Source organism: Eptesicus fuscus, chromosome 16, assembly GCF_027574615.1.
Source record: "Eptesicus fuscus isolate TK198812 chromosome 16, DD_ASM_mEF_20220401, whole genome shotgun sequence".
In the NCBI taxonomy this organism is placed as follows: Eukaryota; Metazoa; Chordata; class Mammalia; order Chiroptera; family Vespertilionidae; genus Eptesicus; species Eptesicus fuscus.
Window position 1 is genome coordinate 57,841,732 of NC_072488.1, and position 7,869 is coordinate 57,849,600.

Below are 7,869 nucleotides of genomic sequence, written 5' to 3' on the forward strand. Positions count from 1 at the left end.
AGGACAGCGCGGTCGTAAGCGTGGCCACCTGCGTGTGGTGCTCTCGCGGCCGTCCTGGCCAGTTCAATAAATCCTTGTCTGCTTTTTTTAATCAATCAGCAGCCTCCAGTGGTCTTATTCTGACTCCAGGGTTCGACCCCACAACAATTTCCTGAGCAAGTACAGAGGGCTGCCCCTTATGATACCATTTAAGTGCACCGCACATAGTCTGTAATCCTGATCAGCTGACTGTTACAGTCTTTGGCGTGGGGAGTAGAGCTGGCATCTGCTTTAGAAAACCAGGAGTCTGAGCAGGGCCCTTCTAGTGGAGAAAGGCTCTGGCAGTTTCATGTGAAGGTGACTGAGGAAGTACTGGTCGTGGCTGAGGAAGATGCTAGATTTCTTATAGCATCTAGAGTCTTATAGCATCTAGACCAATGGAACTGTAAGCAAATACACCAGTAAGTAGCAGGCAAGAGTGAAGGGCCCAGGAAGGCAAAAAGAAGCTATCATTCAGCACTGATGGCCCTTCTTATAACTTGTCTCATGACATGTCCCAAGGTTTGGGAGAGCAATCAGAGTGGACATTTGGGCTGAGATCTGATCTGTCCAAAGAGCATTAGCTATTACAGGAGACCAAAGAAAACCAAGGACGCTTCAAAGAAATGGAGGGACACTGTTTAATATGCCGGGGACTCAGGGAACAGCCTTCCAAATCTGAGTGAAGGAACATGCATGGGGCCCTCCCTTATATCTCTCTGTGGTCCTTGTCCCACAAACGTGGATTATGCTTCAGGTCCTTTTCGCGGGCCTTGCAATAAGGCCCCCAGGTGTTGGGGGTCTCCAGGCCATATCTGATGGTCTGGCGTAGCGCCAGCATTAATAACCCTCCCTCTGGGGCAGTGCACTGTTCACAGTAACAGGTTCTGCAAGACCAGTATCTGGGAAGGAGATAGGGACTTAATTATAGGTTATCAGGAATGTACACTGAGCTTGCTGGCTTGGATTCAGATCACTAGCCCAAGTATCAGGGTTACATTGGAATTAGCCCTTTTTAGCCTTCTCAAACTGCCCTGATGGTCTGACAAATGAAGAACCTCATGTTTTTTCAGAGCATCATATCAAATAAATTAACATTCTCATCTGCATTCATTGACTCACTTGGAAGAAAGAAACCGATATGCCACAAGAAGAGAGAAAGTGAGAGAAGAGTTCAGAGGGCAAGGGAAGAGACAGGCTTCTGGAAGGGGCACTGGACAGTTTACTAATGTCAGCACCAGCGAATGCCCCACTTACTGAAAATTCTGGATTATAATTCTCTGTGAAGTTGGAAATGAGAGGTGTCCCACATCAAATCAGGGATAGTAATTCTTAGCCTTTTTCTTCACATATGTCTTTGAGTCTATGATAATAATGATAAACACTTCCTAGAAAAATGTACACAATACACACAAAATCCTGTTCTTTAAGAACTACTAGTTATAATACTCAAGATGAAACACACACACATATAATATGTAATCCTGATCAGTTGACTGGCATAAAATTTCTTGCATCAAACCTAGTTTCATTCTAAAAGTTAAGCCTATCTCCACTGTTAATGTAAAAAACAAACAAACAAACAAAAAAAAAAAACGATTGAAACCTGTAAAGAATGTTTGTGAGTTTATTTGAGCCAAACTGTCGACATGTGCCAGGAAGCAGAACCTCAATGAATTGAGATAATGCTCTGGAGAATGCAGGGTTACATCTGTATTTATACATTGCAATCAAAGGAAAGGGACGTAGGGGAGTTACATGAAATTCATTGGTGATAGATTAAAGAGGTGGGATAAAACAAAGCGGAAAAACCTCTGGGATAGGGTAAAAAGTGAAATGATGGACATGTGGTTCTTTTACAGAGATGGATTCAGGATATTTTAACGTAATTAACAGTTGACAATTAACTTGATAATAATAACAATGAGGGAATGTCCTGGTGCCATTTGTTGTGCCCTGAGGGGCCCAGGGTAAAAAGGAAGTTACAAATCACCAGACATCTCACAGATATGTTATCTTAGAGGCAAAAATGCAAATGGGCTCAGTAAAGATCTAAGTTGATCTTTGTCAGGGAAAATATCGGCCTAGGACAGGACTACCCACTATAACCTGTTTTTAGTTAAATATTTAATTTTCAGACCATCTTTTGTGGTCACTTTAGGTCTCTGAGTTTGCAAGACTGCCATGCAGGCCTCCCCTGAGCTTGTCAGGTTAGCATGTGGCCCCTTTTGTCCACACCACTTTGTCTGTCCTGTTAGCTTAAGAAATTATTATTACAGACCTGCTTTTATAAGCTTTTCATATATGCTTGCAAAGGGCTATGAAATTTTATCATGGTTAAGTCTGAAGTTAAAACGTCCCTAATCTTTCCTTACAGATTGTGGCAGAGTGCTAGTTACCTTCCAATATCCAGTTCTCCTTCTGCATCAGTGACTCAGCTATATAATTACATTTTTTAGCCTCTCTTGCATCGAGGTATGGCCATGTGATGAAGCTTTAAGCCGATCATATGAAAGCACTGTGCTATGCTGATCTTCTGAAAAATCTCCCTTTTCTTCTTTTGTCCATCTGTCTGGAATGTAGCTAAAACAGCAGGAGATCAAGAGCCCCCCTTGGCCATGAGTTTGAGGTTTAATGGGCAGCACTGTCTGTGGACCTTCGACTAGAAATGAAAATCACTGGAGAAGTCACCTTTGTTAACGAAAAAAACCATTGAAACCTGTAAAGAATTTTAGTGAGTTTATTTGAGCCAAAATGTCGACATATGCCGGGAAGCAGAACCTCAATGTATTGAGATAATGCTCCTAAGAAATGGTGGGTTACATCTGTATTTATACATTGCCATCAAAGGAAGGACATAGGTCGGCTACATGAAACTCATTGGTGATGGATTAAGGAGGTGGGATAAAGTCAACCGGTGGGAAACCCCTGGGATTGGATAAAAAGCAAAATGATGGACACATACTTAGGTGGGTACAGGAACAATTAACATGATAATGAAGGAATTTGAAGTATCTGTCCTGGCGCCCACCACATTTGGTTGTGCCCCAGGGGCTCCAGCAAAAGAAGGAAGTTACAAGTTACCCAGACATCTCACAGATATGTTATCTTAGAGGCAAATGGGCTCAGGAAAGAAGATCTAAGTTGATCTTTGTCAGGGAAGATATCGGACTAGGACATGACTACCCACTATAACCTGTTTGTAGTTAAATATTTAATTTTCAAACCATCCTTTGTGGTTATTTCAGGTCTCTGAGTTTGCAAGACTGCCACGCAGGCCTCCCCTGAGCTTGTCAGGTTAGCATGTGGCTCCTTTCGTTCACACCTTGTTAAAATTTTCATCAAGCAACACCCCCAGCACCAAAAAACAGAAGGCCATGTGGTACAGGCTCGTGGATTGAATGGGTGCTGTGAATGAATTGGATGAATGAATGAATAAGTTTACTCCAGACTATGTAAAACAATGATCATCAAGTCCTCCCAGAGGATATTCAGCTATCTGTAGGCATATGCAAGTCCTCTGATTTTATCATAAAATCAAACTCCTGCTTAATTCAAATCCTTTCATTAGCCTGAAGTTAGAGGAAGTTGTGAAAGTCTCTGCCTGTCACTTTGTGCACAACTGAATTAATTTATTTTTCAAAGAGCTAACATTGTCTCATTTTTCAAATATGTGAAGGAGGGGAGGCCTTTGCAATAATTTTATGTGACTCTTACATAAAAATGTTGAATAGGATGATTTCTTCAAGCAGTTTAATGAACTTGAAATTCACTGAAGGAATTTCCTTAAAGAACAAAGCAGCAGTTGGTTTAGCTGTGTACATTTCTGGTGCTGGCAATACTATTAAAATGACTGGTTCAGATTCCTGTGAAACTACAAAGTCACAAATTAGGCTTTTTGCAGGAATATACTGTATTATTTGGAGGAAAAAATAAAGAATCTTAAGTAGATAAATTTGTGAATGCTGTTAGACATTATTCATTACTTGATTGATTAGCTTTTAACACATCAGTGAGCATTTTGATTCTCTCAGAACCAAAGATTTAGTATCTTTATATTTGACTACCAATTTCCCTTTTAAACCCATTATTGCATAGAACCATTATTGCATGGTTTGGAAAATAGCGCCTTAACCAATACTCTATCAGGATCTTGCTCCACTTTCTTATAAGATTGGTTAAGTGGTTTGAGATGGACATTACTGGTGAGTATCATAGGGTTCTTTTTATAAATGACAAATTTATCATTCCATTGGTGGCATACGTTGTTTCATGAAAATTTAAGTACCTATTTTGTATTTCTGCCTAAACAGAAAATTATCCCACCTTTGTGTAAGGTAGATTGCAGACAAACCTCTACACAGATACAGCAAAATTTTTTATGAAGTAGCGTATGATCAACTCCATAAAGTATTCTAATTGAAGCCTCAAATTAATCATGTGGCATGGGAGGAAGAAGTAAGATGTTAGCTTTGTAAGTACAGGGCAAGAGTTAAAAACCACTTTTTGAAAGAATTAAAAATCACTATCATGAAAATGATTAGAACACTGAGCTCTTACACTAACTTTTTGAATCTGCCATGTTGAATAGCCCCCAAGTAAACCACAGCCAACTAAATAAGTTCATGTGTTGAATATAGTTAGAATTAGTCTAAATGTCTCAAGAACATTTGCCAAAACCAGATCATTTTGCTTTTGACATGTTTGATATATTAGCTGGTATCTGACAGTAACTGGCCGCAGCATAACTTGCTTGTTGAGATTGTGCCTGGTATGTGCTGATAATATCAGCAGAAAGGAAAGAAACTGTGTTTATTCCTTATACGTGAACGAGGGGAACAAGTAGAGTAGAACAGCAGACCCTCTGTTTACACATTTCGCCACCTTTTTATCAGCATGGTCAACTGGCCACATGATTTTGATGTGGTCTGTGTTTTCAAACCACTATGTCCTGTCCCCTTGCTCCAAAGAGCATGCATTTTAAAGATGAACGATTGGATTGAGGTCACAACTTTTCATTTGCACAAATTTTTAAAAATCAGTTGTTTATGTACAAGGATTGAATTTCTGATTTGGGGCCCATTTTACATAGTGCTCAACCAAATGATCCCGTCCCACATACAGATTTAAGCTATTCAAATCGTTCTCATCCACATGCAATGCTGTGCCGTCAGAGCACATGGGGCACACAGAGCCCTATGGTGGTCCGGGAGGTGAGCCTCAGCGTGTGAAACTAGCCTCATCTCCTGTGTCCTGTTTGTTTTAGGAGAAGCATCTGAACTGTAGGATTTAACACTCCTGCTTGGCTGCTTCTTTTCCTGAACGCTATGTTAAATTGAGTTGATTTGCTTGAAAAGGCCCCCACATGACAAGTTTTTCAATTGACTGTGAGAGCAGAAGTACAAGTGAAGGTTCCATTATATTTGAAGTAATAAGCACAATAAACGACGGGGGTTTCTGAGCTGCGTTCTCATGGAGTGTGCATTTTGCCTGTCTCGAACTGTTCATTTAAGGGTCTATTGCTGTATTTCCTAGTTTCTTCCAGGGCCCTGGGTGGCTCGCCTGTAGAGAGACAGTTGGGACAGTAAAGGGAAAGCTATCCCATGCCCCCCTCTCTTCAGTCATAAGGAATGTGTGCCCATGATGCCCGGCCCACATTATGGAAGGAGGTAGGAACAAAGTATAGCCCAAGACCCTGTTTGGAGCTTTTCTTCTTCTGGCCTTTGTAAGAGCAAAATGATTTGTATGCTATAGACATACTCAATTCGATTAGCATGCTCTGTTTAAATTCAAATGTAAATAGCTTGCTTTGCAATTGAGTAGAAACCCACTTATTTTTTTAGTAAGATATTTTAGTTGATTATCAATCAGTGGTTAAGGATGTGGCCAGGGATGCGGGTGCATCTAGGGATTACTGCCTGGCCAGAGCTGGTTCTGAGAGCTGTCAACTGTTAGATCTGGTGTTTCAAGTGAGGTTGGTATGAAAGTAAGATTAGAAATGACTAACTAGAGGTTCCCATATGCAGGAGGTAAGTTCCACGCCTGGTCTAATGTGCTTTGCTGTTTTTCTCTGTACGTGGATATTCGTTCATTTGTACCGAATAGAGAATACCTTTTGGTCAAAAGTAACAGTAAGTTTTTAGATTTTACTTTATGAGCATCATCTTTCCAGGTAATTTAAACTATAAATTTTGTTGGATGTTATAAAAATAGAATAAAATTTTGTCTCATTTTATATGTTAGTAATCAATCTGTCAGGTAATCAGCAACTTTTATTTTTCTATGGCATTTGTATCAGAATTGATCAGTTAATTGTTTTCTATTATTAGAGAAGAGAAGAGAAGCTAAAGAACAATGATGTAATTCATGTATGTAAACAGTTGAAAAGTTAAAAAATTACTGGCTTGATTTCAAAGTTGTCTGCCATGATTCCTAAAATATATAATGGGCCCAATACCATTAGCCTGGACCTCTTTTTGTTGCTTTTCTAAACCTCTTCTGTTTTTCTAATGTTTAAATATTCATATTCAGGAATATCTTTGACCTAGTAATGCCTTTTTAAAAAAGTTTTCAACATTTAGGTTAAATTTCAATAATGTTGTAATATAAAGATTGGCCCCAATGTTTTCCCCTTAATTTTTAAACTTATTTTTTAACAAAAGTATAATTGCTAACGTAATTGTTAGGACTTATCTATTGATAGTCCCAGCAGGTGAAAGCTTAGCTTTCTCACTCTACTGTGGCCTTATTTCCCTCCCTCTGTTCCCTCGACATGTGTCATAGTTTTTATTGAATCAGATACATTTTTATGAATGTGCAAATATTTTTCACTGCTGAGCCATATAGTTCTTTGGCTGTGCTCTTCCTTGTATATCCTTTATTCTCTTTCTCAAATATTACTGAAATCTAGCACTTTGACACTTCTCCAGGATAATTCAATCCCCCTCTTTCTAGCCCACATAAACTCACATCACCCTGGAGGAAGGGCTCTGAGCATAGGTAGGGCCTGGATAGAATTAGAGGGAAGGAGGGAGCCCCTGTGTGAAAGGACCCAGGACCAGTTCCCTACCCAACTCCTTACCCCCATTCAGGCAGTGTCTGCATCCTCTCCTTCCCTCTGGGCCCAGGAGCAGAAAATAATGGAGGAGACAGTGCTGCTGCAGGAGGCTGGCCAGAAATACAAAATAGAGCCCAAGGAGCAATTTGGGGCCTGGTTCTGGGCCCTGGAACAGCTCAGCGAGGATAGGTGAGTCTGGACAGGAGTTGGGTGAGGGCAGGTGTGGACTCTCCCTGTTGGTCAGTCTAGAGAACCTGTGTCCTTGGCTCCCTGGTCCTCCCCAGACCTTGCTGTGTAGCAACTCCTGGGGCTCCTGAAACTGGGAGGGACACCTGAGGTGTGGCTCCTGGGAGCTCACAGGTGCCACTCTGTCCTGCAGTTACATCCGATCCTGCCAGCTGGAGCCTGGCTCCTACTTGGCCAGTGGAACACTCAGACCTTTATTCTGAGACAAAAGGAAGCCATTGAATGACTGACAGCAGAAGTGGAAACGATTCTTTTTATTTTTTTATTTTATTGATTTTCTACAGAGAGGAAAGGATAGGGATAGAGTTAGAAACATCGATCAGCTGCCTCCCGCACACCCCCTATTGGGGATGTGCCCACAACTAAGGTACATGCCCTTGACTGGAATCGAACCTGAGACCCTTCAGTCCATAGGCCGACGCTTTATCCACTGAGCCAAACCAATTAGGGTGGAAATGATTCTTTTTTTTTTTAATTTCTTTATTGATTAAGGTGTCACATAGAGTAAACAGGACTGTGGGTTTTTTTCTACAAGTATTAATAAGAAT